At 39.8% G+C, this 20,575-nt stretch overlaps 1 non-coding gene across 1 annotated transcript; it reads left to right on the top strand.

Moving 5' to 3' along the window:
- The first annotated feature begins 12,300 nt into the window (after nt 1-12,300).
- Nucleotides 12,301-12,444, top strand: LOC127697947 (small nucleolar RNA SNORA48). Its single transcript, XR_007980614.1, has one exon. It is a non-coding gene; the product is annotated as a small nucleolar RNA SNORA48 (small nucleolar RNA).
- The last annotated feature ends 8,131 nt before the right edge of the window (nt 12,445-20,575 follow it).

Genomic DNA, 20,575 nt, shown 5'->3' with positions numbered 1-20,575 from the left:
AGAAAGGGATGGAGGAGGAGCTATGTGAAGGGGGACTGGGAAGAGGGGGGACTGCAATCAGGATGTAAAGTTAATAAATAAATTAATTAATGGAAAGAGAGAGATTGAAGAGCTAACAAATGACACAATGTTGTAATCCAAGGCCTGTAAGTCTATCTTAAAGCTTACACTGTTTTCATGTAACATTAAGGTCTCTCAGATTATTTGACCAATAGGTCAAACAGACTTGGGCTTAATTTAGTCCAAAGCACAGTTGATTTACCTCTGTAAAGCTACGGATGCTTCTGAAGTACCCACACTCTTTATATGACCCGAGCATAAGGCTGCCAGAGTCAGGAGCTACAACAGCAGGAAAGGCCACAGTGAATGTGAGCTGTATGGCAGGATCTCTGGGCTCTGCATGTATAACAGCTGTGAGATGATTTCAGGGATATTCGATCTCTATAGAGATCTTTTCCCTGGATGTCACAGTTACTAAAACTTTCCATAACTTGGCATTCATAAACCTGAATTATGAACCTAGTAGGTTTTCTAGGAAGACTGGGAATAGTGGTAATAGCAATATCCATCTTATCTTCATTGTCAGTATTTTTATACTTTAGCAGTGTATTAGTTACCGTTCCCTTTGCTATAATAACACACCCTGACAAAAGCAACTTAAGGGAACAATGACTCATTTTGGCTCACAGTTCGAAATTAGAATTCATTACCATGAGGAGGACACAGGATATGGCAGTAGTGACAATGCATCACAGTCAGGAAGTAGAAAGGTTTGAATGCTGTGCTCAGCTCACTTTCTCCTCTATATGTGGTCTAGCCTAGGGAGTGGTGGCGCCCACAGTAGGCACATCATTCCTCAGTACATCAGATTATAATACTCCACATGAATGCCCAGAGGCCCATCTTCTAGGTGACTCCAGATTTCATCAACCTGTCTATTGAGATTAACCATCACAGATTTCGATCACAACAGTAACAATATAAAGGCTCCATACTGCCCTCTAGCAGACTTTGTCACTCTTAGCCACTTTGCTTTCTTTTCCAATTCTACTAATCTCATCAGACAGATGTGTTGTCAAGGAGACACCCATAAACAATACTCCAGAATTGAGAGCCAAGAACTAACTGTACCTGACTCTTAGCAAATGAAATCGTAGCAACACAACTGGCAGGGATCCAGGGCTACCATTCCTTATGGCCAACAATTTCAGCCTTGTTCTAGAAAGTGTCATGTAGGTCTGTCTGTTATTTGAGAGAAGTATTTAAAATTATCTTCTCAGATTTATGAATATCAATGAGGATAACCAAGTCAAAATCATGACAACTTAACAGTAAGGAAAGCAACTGCAGCAGAAGAGAGCAGAAGGAAGCTAAAGTCAGGCAAAGTCCTCCTCTTGAGATCTGCCTTCTTATCAGGAGAATATTTTACAGAACTGTTCCAAGATGAAAGAATATGGCATCAGAAGTGCTTATGAGAAATACAGTCTGATGAAATACAAGCATAGGTATAAGCAGTAAAAATCAGAATAGTTGAATACAGAAAAGGGACTGGGCAATGCTAGAAGAGTCTGTCTACTGCAATGATTTAGAACTTGACAGATGTATTTGTCTTTAATTGAATAAAAATTCTGCCTTTTATTCCTCATATGGGTTTGAACAAGTTATTAAATCTCTGGATTCTCTATATATGATGAGAATAGTGGATAAGATAATGTATTTCTAGTTTAATATAGTACCTGGCACATCCAACATAAAATATTGCCTCTTTTTACTTATATGCCAAACTATAGGGTCAATATTTCCTTGGATGGAGACTTCAGATTCTTTTTCACAATGTCAACAACACTAGAAGAGACAGACATTACACTATTATCATTTTTATGTATGATTTCTTTAAGGCAAATTTATCAAATAATACATAGCTTCTAAATGGTATGAACATACCAAGAAACCCAGAAGAAGAAAACAACTAATTCTGAAGTACTAGGTGAGCTGAGTTTCCCACTGTAGCCTTGAATACCCAGGGTCAAGGTTGACACCGAGGGAAGTTTCAGCATGTTAGCCCCTACCACCCCATATTCATCTCCAAAGACTGATCTGGTACTATCAGAACCTAGTATATATATATAGTAACGGTTGTTTCCCCTTGCCTTTAGAGGATTCATGTCTACATGAAGGTCCCTGATCTTACTAGGTTGATCACCTTATGTTCCTCTCCTTTAAAAATAGTTAACTTTGAATTATCACACACGAAGAGTCAGGGAATGGCCTAGGAAAACCACCTTAACACATATTCTCTATCTTCTAATGGTAGAGGTTAGTGCTGGGCAAAGCACTGAGTTAAATCATTTTTAGTACAGTCCAAGTGTGAATGAAGAATCCATACACACCTAATCCATAATCACAGTTTTCAGTTAACAAGATGAGATCAAAGTTGTGATAAAGAAAAGGGAGTGGGGATCACTACAGACCAATTTAAACCACATAACAATAAAGTTGGCCATAGCTCTGGTTTGGACACCAGGGCAGCAATATCCAGGCAGCCGCATCCTTTCCTGTCTTCAAGCATCCAGGGAATTAATCAGGAAGTCAGACACTTCTGGGGGAAGACTTGGATGATAAAGTGCACTGGCCTTTCCCAGGCAGCACTGTGCTTCCCTTGCTAATGCCGCCCATTGTGACAAAACTAGATAAACAAGAATTAACGGGAATCCAATATCTTCCTCTCTGTAGTAAAAAGTTTCCTTGCTTAAGTCTTTTAGGAAATTCCACTTTGTAGTGAGGGTTAGGAAGTTGAACAAAGAAAGTCTTAATGTTAGTGAATATTAGTTTTAAACTGTGAGTGTTGAAAGTAAGTATCTAGTTTTTTTTTTAATGTCCTACACATATAGAAAAGACCATGATCAATCTAGCTACAACAAAATAGAAACATAAGTAGAATAAACCAGGCCACAAAATGAAGTCATCTTAAAAGACAGCCATACATAAAGATCGTAGACAAATGGGACCAATCCAGAATGATATTAGACACTAGAAGAGGAGCTACCCTTGGGGACAGGGGTTAATTCATGATCAGAGGAGCCAGAACCAGAATAGAACAGCTCAGGATGTGATACTGACCTGTTTCTTGACCTGGGTGATAGTTATAGGCGTGTGTTGAGGGAGTAAAATTTTATCAAATATTGCACTTGTGTTATACACCTGTTTTTGTAAGTTAGGCTGCATAGAAGTTCAAAGAGTAATTTTCCACATTGCAAAAAAGATTATTTAAGGGAGTCTCAACATTCCGGCCATTTCCATAAGAGAATCCTTAAGCCATAGTAAGAATGGGAAAATTCCAGGAGAAGTTTAGGGTAAAAAAAATCAGAACGTGAATTTGTTGAGTAAGATTCTTTGTATAGTACAGTGTTCTTATGGAGTCTAAACCCTGTACCCCCCCTTTTTTTAAATGAGAAAGACAAGAAGACCTACTCACAAGAGTAGTTTAATTGTTTAATTGGACATAACATGTTAAAATTTTCTAAAGAACCTGGGTGCAGAACTGTCTCCTAAAGAGGGCTGGATAAAGACTGCTACTGTTGTCTGTGCTGTTTCCAAATTCTGTGAAGGCTGGATGACATTTTTGCCTTTCCTAAGGATCCCTGATAGCTACAGCAACCACAACTTCAAATCCACCACTTTCCCAGAGGCCCTGGGAAATGTAAATTGAACAACTGTTCATTGCTTGACAGCCAAGACAGCTATAAACATCCTGGGGGATATTTAGGAAGACTTGGACCCAGCAGTAAGGATGTCAAGGAACATGGGACTGGGATGAGAGGAGAGACGGGGGTGGGGGAGAGGGAGCTGTGATCAGGATGTAAAGAGAAAAACAAACAAACAAATTGTTGAGAAAATACCTCAAGGAAACTACAAGCTAGGCATAGATTCTCTGAAGAGATCTCACACCAGTCACCGGAACCACAACTGTTATTACAGCTCAATGTCATAGGAGATGTGTATAATTTGCTAAGGGATAGTGTGAAAATAAGCAAAGTGATGCTACAGGGATAGAATCTCTAAACTTCTCTTCGTTTCCCAAGATCTGTTCCCTAGAACTCCTGAAAATGGCTTTTTCTGCTGCCTTTCCACACCTTTCTTCCCAAGAGCTAGTCCTAAGAACAGACCAGGATCTGGGAGTACCACCCTTCTCACACACAAAGTGCCAATGAAGTTGCCTTAATACATTTATTTAGTGTGTGTGTGTGTGTGTGTGTGTGTGTGTGTAAAATGTTCTGAGCATTTATGTTAAAACAAAATCTTTAGGAGGGAAATTAACATTTATCAGGCAAAGAATCATGTGCCTTGGATACATGATGCTTCATCTTCCATCAACCTTTAATCATAATCGTACTGAAGTGTTGATACACCCGCTCCTTCATATGCAACCTTAAGGTCAAAGAAATAAGAGTGGCAGAGTTATTTAACTAGGAGGCAGGAGACCTGGAATTTAGATGAAGTTTTGAATGGTTTAGCTAGCTTTGCCCACTAGGACGTGGTCTCTTATGGGCAATAGAGCCTTCCTGGTGTTTTTCTTAACTTATTTAATTTAGCTAATAGTTGCTTGAATATTTGAAACTTATTGCTGAATATGGCTAAAAACTTTTAGCACAGTATGAGATCCTTTTCAAGTTAAATTTTAGGTTAGCATGCTGTATTGATTGCTTTATGCCGGTTATGGCAAAATACATAACAAGAGCAACCTATGGAAGGAAGGTTTTCTTCAGGTTCACCATTGGAGGGGAGCGTCAATCATGGTGGAAGTATCGTGACAGTAAGAGTTTGAGCCAACTGGTCATGAGGCTTGTAGTCTGGAACTAGAGGGAGATGAAAGCTAGTACAACCTTTGTCCTTCCTTTTGGTTTTTATAGTTAGGATGAAACTTCCACCTCATTTAACCCGATGTAGAAAATGCCCACAGACGACAGATCCAGAGATGTCTCTCCAACATGTCAAGTTGTCAATCACTATAAACCACCAAACTTCTCAACTTGACATACAAATAAATCTTTTTTACACAAAATCTGACCCAGGTGGTGAAGGGAGAGAAGCAACTCTTAGAAGCTTCCCTCTGACCTCCACACATGCCCACTCATGTTTACACACATGAAAAAGAAGATAGCACATGAGTAAATAGATAAACGGTAATGAGCAGCCTTGCATGTGTAGCAATGGCTTTCATTGTGCGGTCCTCATGCACATTTCTGCCATTAGACTTTGTTCTCCTGTGTTCCCCTTCCCAACACTCCTCCTCCTTCCAGCTTGGTCCCTTTCTTCACGAGGTTAGTTCCCCTTCGGCGTTCTCAGTATTTGTTTCCATTACCTTCTCTGTGCCCCACCTTCCCTCAGACCTCTTCCTCTTGTCTCCTGATTCCTTTCTTGTTTCATGACCTACACACACATGTGCGCGCGCGTGCACACACACACACACACACACACACACACACACACACACACACACACATGCTTAAAATCTAAATCCCATATTTAAGAAAAGAATGTGGTATTCCTAACTAGAATAATTTCCAGCTGTATCCATTTTTTCCCAGAAAATATCATTGTTTCATTTTTCTTTATGGCTGCATAAGACCCTCTTGGCTGTGTACCACATTTTATTTATCTGTTCTTCTGTTATGGGCATCTATGTGGGCTGTTTTCACTTATTGGCTACTGTGAATAGTGCAGTATGAAAATGGATGTACCAATATTACAAGATGTTTGAATGAAAAAAATATTCACTGTTTAAATGAGACAATTCACTGAACTAGTCATATTTTTATGTGATTTCAACACAGAGGTAAATGTCACGAAATAATACATTGTCTTTTTATCTCTTTAGGCATCGGGTTTTTTTTCTTCTCAAACCCACTAAAAGATATATTTTAATAAAAATCTTGTTTCAATAGTACATGTGGTATCTTTCTAAAATGAAAATAACTTTTTCAGAATTATTAGTGTATTATTTTCATTTCAAAAATCTGACTTTATCTCTATATGGCACATGTTTGTATTCCAATGACTTAGGAGTCAAGGGATCATGAATTCAAAGTCAATTGAAGCCTTAAAGTGAGATCAAGAATATTGTGGCCCACTTAGTAAATCTTTACCTCAGAGGACAAATAACTATAGGAACGGTTAATATTAAATACATTTTAAATATTTTTAAATTCTACCACTCATAGATAACAATATGTATAAGTACATACACACAGATAGCTACACTTAGGTATATACATATACCATCATAAATTTCTGTGTAAACACTAAGACAGATACTAATAAAAACTGAAAGTAATGTTTGTTGAACAAAAATTAATATTTTATATTCTAATTTTACACAGTGGCTTTCTTTATAGGCTATACCATGGCACTCAATAGACAATGCTTTCCATGCCCATTGCACAAGTTCTGGAAATAGTCATGACCTGGATTGTAATCTCTGTCCTTGTATCATCCAGCCCGGCAATCCTGAGCAAGCATCTCTTGTCAGTTTCGTTTTCAATTTTAAAATAATAGAGATTAAAAATAATTGTCTACTTCACAAGATCACCGTGAGACTTAAACAGATGTAAAACATTTGGTTGGAACAGTGTCTGTCAAATACTGAATTCATACGTATTAGTTGTTGTCTTGCTTAGTATTTTAATGTTTTTTCCATTGAATGCTATGCATGCTGGGACAGTACCAGTCTAGCTTTCTGCTGCGTCGTCATTCTAATATACAGTACACATGAAGAGTTTGTGGATATTAGTGAAATTTAGTAGCTTCTTATTGACTGGAGAAATATCCACTTACTGCTGCTACTGTGTGAGATTGGTAACACAGTGAGGAAAAACTCAAAATGTGGAATCCTAATAACTCAAAGACTTACCGAACTTTTCGAATTTCTTTTCTATAAAACAGAGACAAGGCCTAAGGTTTCAGTCTATGGACATGCCATCCTGAACAAACCTGGTGCCTTTGGATCCGGGAAGATGAAGCAGAGTCTAGCCCAGTGAGTACTGTGGTGATAGATAATAGTTCATCCTTACAATATAGTTTGCGATATTTGGATTTAAGAAATTAGGTAAAATTTAAAAATTGTGTAAATTCATATCATTGCAAAGTCCCTAATTTTATTGCAAGCTTTCTTGCAGTATCCATCAAAATATTTATATGTTAGACATTTTGTTGTATGAATGTAGTTTTTCTAGTTTGCTTTCTGTTGCCGTGATAAACACCCTGACCAAAAGCAAGTGACTATTTGAAAGGAAGGTGTTTATTTGGCTTATATATCTCCATGACTGTCCACAATTGAAGGAAGTCAGAACAGGAATTCAAAAGAGCAAGTCAGGAACCGTGGAGGAACACTACTCAATTTGTTTCCATGGTTTGCTTGGCTACCGTTGTCATATCAATAGTCGTTAATACTGACCTATGCTTTCTTGTATTTCTTTTACTTTTATTTATTTAATTGCTTGGGTTTTATATCTGCATGATGCTGGTCATACAGAATTAAGCCAAAGAATTGTCTCTTAAAATTTTTAGAATGCTTTGCGATCGATATTGTACTTTCTTGAAAATGGGAGACTCTAAGCCATGCAGCTATCTTGTCTAGGAAAATGTTTTAACATTGACTGAACTTCATGGTTCATGATTGCTCTATTGTGGTTTCTATTCTTCACGTCTCAAGCCTTAGTGTGTTGTGCATGTCCAGGCACTTACCTTTTTCTTCAGTGTTTGTTAGGTCTGGGGCGTGTAGTTCTGGTCCGTGATCATCTTTTCTTATTCTGTAACGCCATTTGTAACACTATTTTATCGTCACAGATTATTTCTAAAGGTTCTCTTGGTTTCCTTAGTCTAGCTAGAGGTTTATCAATCTGGTCACCTTCATTTCGTTAGGAGTTTTAAAGTTATCTGTACTTTAGTGTTTGTTTGAATGCTTTCACTTCTTTTTTTTAAAAAGACTTATTTTACTCTTACCTGTGTGTGTGTCTGCAGAAGTTCAGGCATATAGGTGCCCATGGAATAGGGTGTTGCAGCCTGTAGTACTTGAATTATAAGTGTTTGTGAGATGTCTTGGTGCCATGGTGATCCTGGGTACTGAAAAAAAGGTAGTCCAAGAGAGGAGGTCCTGGGAGGAGAGAAAGACTGATATTGGGATATAAAACAAATAAGTAAATAAATTTAATAAGACATTTTTAAAAAGAAAAGAAAAGAAAGCAAGTTTAGCAAGCCATGAATAGCAAGTCACTCAACAGCGGTATCCATGGATCTGGTTCTGATCCTCCTTCTATATTTTTGTCCTGTTTAGGTCTCTACCCTCAGTTCCCTTAGTGATGAACAGTAATGTGGAACTATAAGCTGAAATAAACACTTTGCAAATTGATTTTGGTCATGGACTTTTTCACAGCAACAGACACCCTAACAAAGATGAACAGGTAGCACTCTTAACAGTTAAGCCATCTCTCCAGCCCCTCTTTCTATCCTTTGACCTAAGTATCAGCTGTCATAAGCTCTACTCAGCAGTATTTTTTTCTATATCTTGTAAATTTTGGTATCTGTTTCTCTATGTTGACTTGATTCAAGAAAGATAATTTGATTTCATTTTTAATTTTTTCATTGACCCACTGGGTATTCAAAATGGTATTATTTGGTTCTCTTGTATTATAAATTTTTCTTTTTAATAAAAATTTAATTATTTATTTTATGTATATGCATACACTGTACCTTTCTTTAGACACACCAGAAAGGGGCATCAGATTCCATTATATAACCCTAAATCCAACAGAGGACTAATATACAAAATATATAAAGAACTCAAAAGTCAACCTCCAAAAGCCAAAATGACTCAATTTAAAAAAAGGTGGGGTGTACAGAGCTGAACAGAGAATTCACAATAGAAGAATCACAACTGGCTGAGAAGCACTTAAGGAAATGTTCAAAGTCCTTAATTATCAGAGAAAGGCAAATCAAAACGACCCTGAGATTTCACCTCACACCAATGAAAATGGCTAAGATCAAAAATTCAAGTGACAGCAGATGCTGGTGAGGATGTAGACAAAGAGGAACACTCCTCCATTGCTGGTGGGATTGCCAACTGGTACAACCACTCTGGAAATCAATCTGGTGGTTCCTCAGATAACTGGAAATATTTATATTAGTTATACCACTCTTAGGCATATACCCAAAGATGCTCCACTATACCACAAGGACACATGCTCCATCATTTTAATAGCAGCCTTATTTGTAATAACCATAAGCTGGAAACAACCCAGATGTCCCTCAACCAAAAAATGGATACAGAAAATGTGGTTCATCTATGCGATGGAATACTATTCAGCTACTAAAAAACAAGGACAGTGTGAATTTTATAGGCAAATGGATGGAACTAGAAAATATCATCATGAGTGAAGTAACTCAGACCCAAAAGGACATGCATAGTATGTACTCACTGATAAGTGGATATCAGCCAAAAAGTACATAATACCTAAGATAAAACCTACTGAATGTAAGAAGTATAACAAGTAGAAATGCCCAAGTGAGGAGGTTTCAACCCCACTTAGAAGGGGCATGAAAATAATCTCTGGAGGGGAAGGGATGGAGGGGACTGAGAGGGATAGGGGAGGGGAGAAGAAAGGGGAACAGGATTAGATGTGGGAGGGGGGACAGGAGAGAAGCCCAGAAGGCCAAGAGAATAAATAGAAAAAAATCAGCCTTGGGGAGTGGGAGTTGGGGGGGGGGACACTCTAGAGAGTACCAGAGAGCTGGGATGTAAGACACTCTTAAGACTCATTGGGGGTGATCTTAGCCAAAATGCCTAACATTGGGGAAAAGGAGCTCAGAGTTCCACCCCCAATAGATAAACAGGGCCTCAAGTGGAGGGACAGGGTTACTAACCCACAGTCAAAATTCCTGACCCATAATTATTGTCTCAAAGAACTGCAGGTACGAAGATGAAGAAGAGACTGAAGGAAAGGAGGTCCAATGGCTGGCTCAACTTGGGATCCATCTCATGGGGGTGGGGTCGCCAAGGCCTGACACTATGCAATGCTGTGCTTACAGACAGGAGCCTGGCACAGCTGTCCTCTGAGAGGCCCACCAGCAGCTGACTGAAACAGAGGCAGATATTTACATCCAACCATTGGACTGAAGTCAAGGACCCTAATGGTTGAATTAGGGGAAGGTTTAAATAAGCTGAAAGTGAGATTAACCCCATAGGAAGACCAGCAGTCTCAACTAATCCAGACCCCAGAGACTGAGCTACCAACAGGGAGCATATACAGGCTTGTCCGAGGCCCCTGGCTCATATGTAGCAGAAGTCTATCTAGTCTGGTCTCAGTGGGAGAAGATGCACTTAATCAAGAGACTTGAGGCCCCAGGGAAGGTGGAGGCCTGGTGAGGGGGATATGGAGAGCATCCTCTCAGAGGCAAGGTGGAGGAGGAATGGAAGGAGGAACTGTGGGAGGGAGGACTAAGGGCTGGAATGTAAATAAATAAAATAATTTAAATTAAATATTTTTCAGTTTCTCCTATGGCTATGTCTTCTTTTATTCTTTTTGGTCAGAGAAGATGCAGGCTATAATCTTGACTTTTTTAATTTATAAAGACTTGTTATATGCTCTAACATGATCTGTTCTGAAGAAGTTCTATGGGATAATAAGAGAAATGTGTATCTTGGAAAGTATTGGGTAAAATGCCCTTTAAATATATTGGATTCATTTGTCTATAGTGTAGTGTAACTTTGTTGATTTTTCTCTCTGGTTGATCTGACTGTTGGTTAAAGTGAGAGTTAGAGTCCCTAGTTACTCTAGGCAGGTTCTATTTCCCTCTGGATACTGTAATTTATGATTTGTATATTGGATGATCTGGTGTTGGACATCACCTTGTTGAATCGCTCTTTTGATTATTGTACAGAAATCTCTTTTCTAGTATTTTTATCTTAAAATCTATGTTTTGACTGAGGATTATTTCTTTTAATTGAGGAGTTTAATCCATTTCACACTAAAGTAATTATTAATGGCAAAAAACTATGCCTGCCATATTGTTAGTTATTTTGTTATTTTGTGTATCTTTCTTCCTCTCTTGTTGTGAATCATTGTGGTTTGGTGGTTTTCTGTAGTGAGAAGCTTTGATTTTTTTTGCTTTTTCGTATTCCTGTATACATTCTACTGGTGAGGTTTAAAGCTTTTGCATGTTTTCATGATGGCGGTTCCTCCCTTAATAAGTAGTTTTTACCAATCTTTGTGGTGTTGATGATCTTCCTCAGGTTTTGTTTGCCTGAGGAAGGCTTTATTTCCCTTCACTTCTGAAGGATGTCTTTGTATAGTACGTTTCACTGTCTTGTTTTTTTTCTCTCTTCTAATACTCAGAATATATTATCCTGTGGTCTTTGGTGCTCAATTTTTTCTGAGCAGAAATCTGATGCTTGCTTGGTATAGCTTTTTCCACGATGCTTTCTAGTCTTTTCATTGTTTTTTTGGCTGATTTAATATAATACTTCAGAGAAGCCTCATCAGATTGGGTCTAATCAGGATTCAGTGGTTTGGATACTCATATTTCTCTCAAAGCTGAGGACCTTCACGCTATTATTTGATCAGATATACTGTGTGTGGCTTTCCTCATCTCCCTGCGTCTGAAGTTCCACAGTGCAATTGTTTGTCCATCGATGGTGTTTCAAGGTCCCATAGAAATTTTTCCTCAACACTTTCCTCTTCCATCTCTGATTAGATTAATTGACATAAAACCTACCTTTAAATGCAGGCAGTTTTCCCCCTGTTTAATCTAGTCTGTTATTGTGGCTAGTGATTATTTGCTTTGGTCACTGAGTTTTTCAAACGAAAGTTTTTCATCTTTGCAATGTCTGTCTTTCTGTTGAGTGTCTCACTTAGATCATGAATGGCCATCCAGATGTCACTGAGTTATCGTCCATATTCTCTTTATCTCGCTGATACAACATCATCCTGAATTCCATCTTTTGGATCTCCTTTCTTTGTGTCTATTATACAAAATGTAATATTAGATTTCTATAAGGGTGTCATTTTTCTCTTTCATGTTTCTTGTGTCCCTACACTGATAGCTAAACATCTAATGAAACAGGTGAATTTTCTAATTTTTGGAGCAGTTTTTTTTTTTTTTACCCTATAAAAAGAGGATTTTTTTTCCTGTGATGTGTTCTAGGATATTGGTTACTTATAGTCAGTTAGCTCTGAGTCTGTGTATGGTTGGGCTGCCTCATTGTTGTTCATTCAACTATACCCTTAGATAAATAAAGCTTCTGCACATCCTTGGCAATGGGCAAAGAGGCACCTTGATGGTGGTGCTGTTCTCATATGAGTCAGGGGCAGAGCAGAGGGTGGTCCTTTGTTCATCCTAGCTTGATGCCTGGTTTAGTGGCCAAAGCTGTTTCATGCCTAGGGCACATAAAAAAAGATAAAGAAAAGATTTCTGCAGCTGTGTTAGTGGACGAGATTGTGGGTGTCTATAGATGTGGTTGACATGGTATGAGTTTCCTGAGAGTAGGATCACTGACTGGCTGGCTAAAAACTTATAGCAAGTACCTGCAGGTGGTGTGAGGCCAGTGGCTAGATAGTAGGCTGTCTTCCATGCAGCATACATGAAAGCCAAGCTTTAGCAGCTGTGCAGCGGAGCCATGGGGGAAGCTGTCGCCTTGATTCTGAGACTGTTTCAGGTATGTGTGTAGGCATTGAAGGTTAGCTAATTATACAAAGGATGGAGATTACTACTTGGTTTGGGGGGCATCCTAGGCTTGTGATAATGACATTTAGGGCAGGACTGTGGTATGACAGACTCACCAATATGGGCATGGTAACCATTCAGTAGCTGTCAGGTTGGGTTTGATTGTACAGTTGCCATGGGCTGGCCAGCTATGTGATGTGCTGTCAGTAGGGAGGGGGGCGGAGTTTAGATAGTTGTTGGGATGTGGTAGAAGGATAAATGTGCTATAGGCTGAATGTCTGTGTAGTGCTTGGCAATGCACCAAGGCTGTTACCCAGTTATCCATTAAGCCGTGTAGCCACATAAGAGCTATAAGGTCTGTGCTAACTTCTCTTATCATTCAGGTATACCTGTTTGGGGGAGAGAGGGCATTGTTTGGAAGTCAGTGTAGGGGCATTGCAGCTGGGCCTGGGCAGGATAGTTGGGGCAGTGAGGCTGCTGCTTGTGTTAGTGTGGTTGAACGGTGGCTGTCTTTAGTATGGAGATATGCTATGGACAGTAGCCAGCCTCAGGACGGCTGGACTCGACCAGCATGGTTACTGTTAGCACTGAGCCTCAGCTGCTCAGGTTAGATGTGAACTACGTGAGCTCTGTGACAGTGTAACTGCACACTTTGAGCAATCCCCCTCCACACTACGTTCAGAGATTGTGGTGGTCGAGGAGTCTCTCATGCTCTCAACAGAAGCAGCAATGATGCCTTACTTTTCTTTTGACAGGGCTGTGCTGTGTTTTCAAGGCCCACAAACTTTCCTCTACTTTTCTATGATTTGTTTTACATACGTTTCCATTTTTCCTTTATTGTAGTGCTGCCTGAGCTCTGGCTTCACCTATTGCCTGGGGAAAGATGACAGGTAAGTCCATGAAGCTCTCTTGCTGATGTCACTAATGTGCTCATCTTAAACCATGAAAAAGAGACATATGGTGACCTCTGGACCTAAAGCTACAACCACAATCTGTAAAATCTACTATATCCAGTGATGCAGGATGGTGGCTATCTTAAGACGCTTTCTGAGAAAGCTACTTAGTGAGGGGATTGCCTCATGTGCTTATTCAACTGTTCTTTCGACATCTTTCAGGATGCTCATAGCTAAGGGACAACCGACTGTAGTCTCTGCTTCCTCTTTCCCTGCATACAGAAATAGATTCGGTACAACTAGTACTTTTTGGTCAGTGGTATTCACACAAAAATGAAATTTCATAGCACAGTTATTCATCTACTTGATGGACAATAGATGAATCAATAGCTAAGCAGATGAACAGCACATAACAAGTGGCCACAGAGAAAAAGGGAATCTGTTGGCATGCTCTTGGTCAGCAGCACAAAGCAAAATGCTAAATGTATCCTCAGGTTGCATTAGTCCGCCCCATTGCACCAATGTCTCATGCATTTGTTTCTGCTGTTGTTGCCTGGTTCATGAATCAGGACTTAAACCTACAAGTTTCCCCAGACCTTTCTTACGGGCATTGTCTTAAAAGTGTTTGGGAAATGCGGACACAAGAGAACTAACCTAGGGAATTGTTAGGGTTTTGCCAGGGATTGCATGTCAGTGCAGTAGGAAGGGGAAATGGTGGCCTATAACCTCAGGAAATATTGCCAAATGTCCACTCCCTTTCTCCCCTGTCTCTAAGGGCCTTAGAGCAGGAGTGCCAACACTTGGGAAAAAAGCCAACCCTAAGGCGCTTTCACTGTCTCCCCTGTGCCTGGCAGCAACGTTTTCATCAATACCACCAACTTCTATTAAAACCTTTTAAAGCATTCAAATCTTAACAGAAATAAATTCTCTGTGTCATCTGTAGCCACAATATTGTTTCATGAGTCAGCCAATTACAACTGTCTGGGCCAGCGTTCCCTCAAAAAACAAAATAACAATGGATCACCATAGCTAAAGTCAAAGGAACTTCCTGAATGCCAAGCTAACTGAATGTTAAACATTTTTCTTGTTTGTTTGCTTGGTTTTGGGTTTTTTGTTTTGTTTTGTTTTGTTTTTGTAGTAGTTGTTGTTTTCTTGTTGTTGTTGTTGCTGCTGCTGCTGCTGCTGCTGCTGAAGCCGCTGCTGTTTTCAGGAAGAATTGTGCCTAAAGAAAGTGAAGGTCTAGAATGATCTTGCAGTTCACTGCAGGGGTTTGGCTCCAGCTCTGTTGCTGTATGCACCGTTATTCTAATGAAGGACAGTGGTGAGTGGAAAAATTTTGTAACCTTCAAGACCTGAATTGGTGGATCTTGATTCAACTCGAACTTTCAGAAAGCAAGACCCGAATTGGTGGGTTATGGTGTTATCTTGATTCAACTCTGAATTTTATAAAGCATGGTTATATAATTTGGGGCTACCTAGATTTGGAGATTTTGGAGATTTTCTGTTTAAATCCCAAGCTCAGCATCCAGAGAGCAGAGATTGGAAAAAGTTGAGAGCTGACAAGAACCCAAAAATTAGAAGACAGACATACAGGCAGAGACTTCAGGGAAAGGTAGCTGTTGTACTGTGTCGAAAACAGGCTCAGGAACAGAGACTTCTGGGTAATGCATTGGCCAGATCTCTAGTATGCCATGGAATGTGGGATGGGAGCAGTGAGAATTAATGTGTTTTCCAAAACTCATGAACCAAGGAAGGGCATTATCTATGCATGAAAAGCTAGAGGAGCAGCAAGGGTGGACTTTGGAACAGAGTACAGTCATGACACCTGTCAAAGGAGGAGGGGAGAGAGGGAGGAGTGCTGGGAGGGACTATTGATTATTACTGTTGATGATTGATGAGGGTTTTCTCCTCCACTCTGCTAATATGGTTATTTGTAGTTATGGATTTTGTAATAGAAGTTCCACTCTTACCCCCATGCAATTGAATCCAAATTGGGTATCAAGTTATACATATTTATTGGATGGTGTGATGGACCTGTTAATATTATGCTTGAGATTTTTTATATGGTCTCACAAGCAAGATTAGTATAGAATTTTTTTCATTGATAAGAGTTTATCTGGTTTTTTAATCAAGATGTTCTCAAGTCAAAATATTTGTATTCCTTATTTGTGTATAGAAGGGTAAAGAATACTAGGAAGACTATTTTCTGTTGTTTTCTTTGTGAGAAAGTACTTTTTCCAAAAACAAAATTAAAACAAATAAACAAACAAAAATCATTGTTTCCTCATTGTGACTCAAAATTCACCTCAAATCCCAGAAGAATAAACTCTTACAGGATGGACAGGTGCCTATGATGGTGGATGGGGTGCAGGAGTAGAGAAGTAATTGTCTTACAAGACATGACCAAAGACTACTTAATTCCTCATATCTCTTGCCACCCCCTACTCCAGTTCTTTTTATGTTTAAGAATAGAGTTCCTGCAAAACTCAGGATGTCCTTGTTCTTAATAGTTGAGTAGTATTCCATTGTGTAAATGAACCACATTTTCTGTATCCATTCTTCTGTCGTGGGACATCTGGGTTGTTTCCAGCTTTTGGCTATAACAAATAAGGCTATGAACGAGGACATCCTGAGTTTTGTAGGCAAATGGATGGAACTAGAAAATATCATCCTGAGTGAGGCAACTCAGACACAAAAGGACAAGCATGGTATGTTCTCACTAATAAGTGGATGTTAAAAAGTACAGATTACCCAATATACAGTCCACCGAACTAAAAAAAGGTTGACAAGCTGAAGTGCCCAAGTGAGGACGCCTCAGTCCACTTGGGAGGGAGAACAAAGCAATCACAAATGGGGAGGGAGGGAGGTATCTGGGAGGGAAAGTGGATGAGGAGGTTGGGGGAAGAGGGGAACATGATCTGGTATTGGGTAAGAGAAAAGGACTGAAGCCCTGAGGGCCAGCAGAAAGATTGGAAACAGGCAACCTCAGGAGATAGAAGGTTGGGGGAACCCTCCAGAATACATCAGAGACCTGGGAGGTGAGAGACTCTCAGGACTCAAACAGAGGGACCTTAGATGAAATGCCTAACAGTCGGGAGAGGGAACTTATAGAGCCACCTCCAGCAGGAAGATTGGGCATCAAATGAGGGAGATGGGTCCATCCCACAGTCAGACTCTGACCCATAATTGTGCCTCTCTGAAAGAATTACAGGTATGGAGATGGAGAGGAGCCCGAGGAAAAGAAGGTCCGTGACAGACCCAAAGTGGGATCCAACTCAAGGGGGAGGTCCCAAGTCCTGACACTATTACTAAGGCTATGGGGCACTCACAAAAAGGGACCTAGCATGACTGAACTCCAGAAGATCCAACAAGCATCTAAAAGAGTCAGTGCAGATATTTGCACCCAACCAATGGACAGAAGCAGCTGACCCCTGTTGTTGGATTAGGGAAGGCTGAAAGAAACTGAGGAGACGGGTGATCCTGTAGGAGAACCAACAGTCTCATTTAATCAGGACCACCAAGATCTCTCAAACACTGGACCACCAAGCAGGCAACATGCAACTGGTGCTGATATGAGCCCCTCCCCAACATACATACAATAGAGGACTGCTGGGTCTATGTTCATTCAGAGATGATGCACTTAACCCTCAAGAGACTGGAGGCCCTAGGGAGTTTAGAGATCAGGTGGGGTGAGGGGTGGGGACATCCATGTGGAGGCAGGGGTGTGGACAGGAGGTACAGGATATGGAACAGTCAGAGGGTGGACGGGTGTTTGGGGGGAATAAAATATGGAGTGTAAAAATTAATTAATTAATCATCATAATAAAAAAAAAGAATAGAGTTCCTGTCAGTAGTGTGAACACAGGCTTGGGGCCACTAAACCCCTTTCTTTGTTCCTTTCCCCAGTATGGCCACACCGAATATCTCTCTCTGCTTTTCACTATTCTGGGAGAGGATCCATACAAGGCCTCTTATCTTGGAATATTGCATAGGATAGTGGAGAAGCCAAAGCCATGTACCTAAGACCAACTGCTCTTAGAAATGTATCTAAGACCACAATGCTCTTACTATATCACATATATAAATATGTGATACAATAAGAGCATTATATATACTATATTATATATTATATCACCAGCTATTATTTATCTGGTGCTTACTATTTTCCAGTTTCTTTCCTAAGTTCTTTGCATGTATTAATCCATTTAGTCCATACAGCTAACACGAAAAGTCAGACTAAACTGACCATCATGTAGTGATAATAAAACTGGCATATGGGGCTTCATTAACTTGCTCAAGTCACATAGCACAGTGAAGCCACGATGTTGTTCATGCTGGTAAACTTCAAAAGCATGAGAAGGAGATCAGAAGTCACAGAGTTATTATGAATTAAAACTAGCCTGAGGAATACAGCTTTAATGGAAGGGCACTTGTCAATCATGCACAAGGCCTCTTGTTTAATTCCCAGTTCTAAAAGAAAACAAAACTGTAAGTTCTAGATATCCCTTCTTCCCATTATAACACAAAAGATCAAAAGATTGAGGTCTTGTGCTGTTCAAGCGTATTTTGATGTGTAAATCTCCAGTGAAACTCTGGTCTTCTGCAACATGAGCTAGTCCTTGAAAGTGCTGCATGGTGTAAGAAGCCATTGTTTCTAATCTCCATACCTTAAGTATTCTCAGGATCAAAAAAAAAAAAAAATAAAACAAAGCATTTGTTTATTATTGCTATCAGCAAGAGAAAAATCTCTCAAAACAGTTATTCTTGGTGATGGAAGTACTATTAGAAACATCTCTCAACAGCTGCTGTTATTGCTGAGTTACTGAGTTCTGGCTGGTTCATATAGACCATTAGCCCCAAGAGCTTCTTATGGAAGAAGAAGAAGAAGAAGAAGAAGAAGAAGAAGAAGAAGAAGAAGAAGAAGAAGAAGAAGAAGAGGAGGAGGAGGAGGAGGAGGAGGAGGAGGAGGAGGAGGAGGAGGAGGAGGAGGAGGAGGAGGAGGAGGAGGAGGAGGAGGAGGAGGAGGAGGAGGGGAGGGAGAGGAAAAAGTCACAGAGCATAGGTTGATCTACATAGTGGAGCACGTGTGAGTTCATATGTTTCCATTTATTAAGATGGAAGGCCACTGTGCAGCTTACTAAGTATGCCTATAATAGAAAACTATGACAACTATCGATGCAGGTATATGCTTTCTAAAGAGATCCAATCTATCTAGAAGGTTATAAAACACTCCACACTCAGGATGATATTTTCTAGTTCCATCCATTTGCCTAAGAATTTCATGAGTTCATTGTTTTTAATAGCAGAGTAGTACTCCGTTGTGTAAATGTACCACATTTTCTATATCCATTCCTCTGTTGAGAGACATCTGGGTTCTTTCCAGCTTCTGTCTATTATAAATAAGGCAGCTATGAACATAGTGGAGCATGTGTCCTTATTACATGTTGGAGCATCTTCTGGGTATATGCCCAGGAGTGCTTTAGCTTTCTTGGTAAGCAGGGAAAGAGGGAATGAGGTAGGGGGAGTTCAGACGGGTAATGAAGAAAGGGGAAAACATTTGGAATGTAAATAAAGCAAATATCTAGTAAAAACTTAAAAATATGTAAAAGAAAAAATACTCCACAGCGAGTAGTACAATTGCGCATCGCCCAATACACTTGCTACCTATGTGCTCTAAATCTATGAATCCGACTTCACAAACATTAGCTTCGCAAACATAGTGCAATGAGCAGGAGTTGCTGAAGGCTTCTCTGTACCCTGACAGAGGCTGACCAGTGTGTATCAGTGTCTCTATTTAAACTGTATTCACGAAACTTCAAAAACTTGACTTGTTTCCTTGTGAGTGGGTAGAATTGATCACCACCCTCATTTTAAAGAACATTTCAGACCCAGGGCCCCTTTCCCATTCCTCCTCTTCTCCAGTTGTCTTTGTGAGCTTATAGGCATTCTGGTTACATCCTTGACTCAATCCTGAATTAAGAATAAAGGAGATACATTCAAGCAGAGGAAAAATAACAAAGGAGGGACTTTCCTACAAGACCTTTGAATAAGGGAAGATTTGCATAAGCCATATTTAACCAGAATCTTTGTTTTATGTTTTTCCTTTCTAAGGGCTTGGTACTCTCCCTCCTACTCTCCACCTTCCCATTAATCAGAGAACAAAGGCTTCAGGATGCCCACAGGGACCTTCCTGGCTCATCATTGCTGAACCAGGATAACTGCATTTAATAGCTTGCCTCTCCTGCTTCCATTTCTCTTCCCTCTTAAACCATCAGCTATGTTTATTTTTTTCCCCAAAATGATGCTGTGGTTTTGTCCATCTTTTGTTCTCGCTTCCCAAAGACCTTGGTATAAACTTCATGAGCTTTAGAGCTGTGTGATGGTGTTTCCATCTCTGACTTTCTTTAAGCCTGCAATATTTGTCTGATAGACCTGATGTCATAACTTTGTCTCTACTTTTTAAAAAACCTGGTTTCTACTGAAGCCTTATCTAGGATCTAATTGTGTCTGTGAATTCTGTGGCCCTGAATAAGCATCAGACAGGGCAGTGAGCTCTCGAGTCTGTACTTTGTGTGCTATACTTCTCCTAAGGATGAACCCTAAGCTATGTGAGCATGATTGACACCTGCTAGTAGACACACAGGAAGAAGGAACTTTTGCAATTTCAATAGAATCTGAAGTGACTTTAAAAAAAAAACATAGTCCTCATTAGAAAAAGATACTCACTTAAGATGTAAAATGTGCATAAAAGCAGCATTGGTTATAAGACAGGAAATATTTCCAACTAATCTCTCTCTCTCTCTCTCTTATTTAAGCCTCACCATTTGTTTGTTTTGATCTCACTATGTAGCTGTATTAGACACAGAACTTATGGGTAGTCTCTATGTAGTAAGGGAATTTGTTGATGACTTAGAGTCTGTAGTCCAACTCCCAACAATGGTCAGCAGCAGCTGTGAATAGAAGTC

Source organism: Apodemus sylvaticus, chromosome 12, assembly GCF_947179515.1.
Source record: "Apodemus sylvaticus chromosome 12, mApoSyl1.1, whole genome shotgun sequence".
NCBI lineage: Eukaryota > Metazoa > Chordata > Mammalia > Rodentia > Muridae > Apodemus > Apodemus sylvaticus.
Note: the sequence above shows the minus strand (reverse complement) of the source record. Positions and strands in the feature narration are given on the sequence as shown.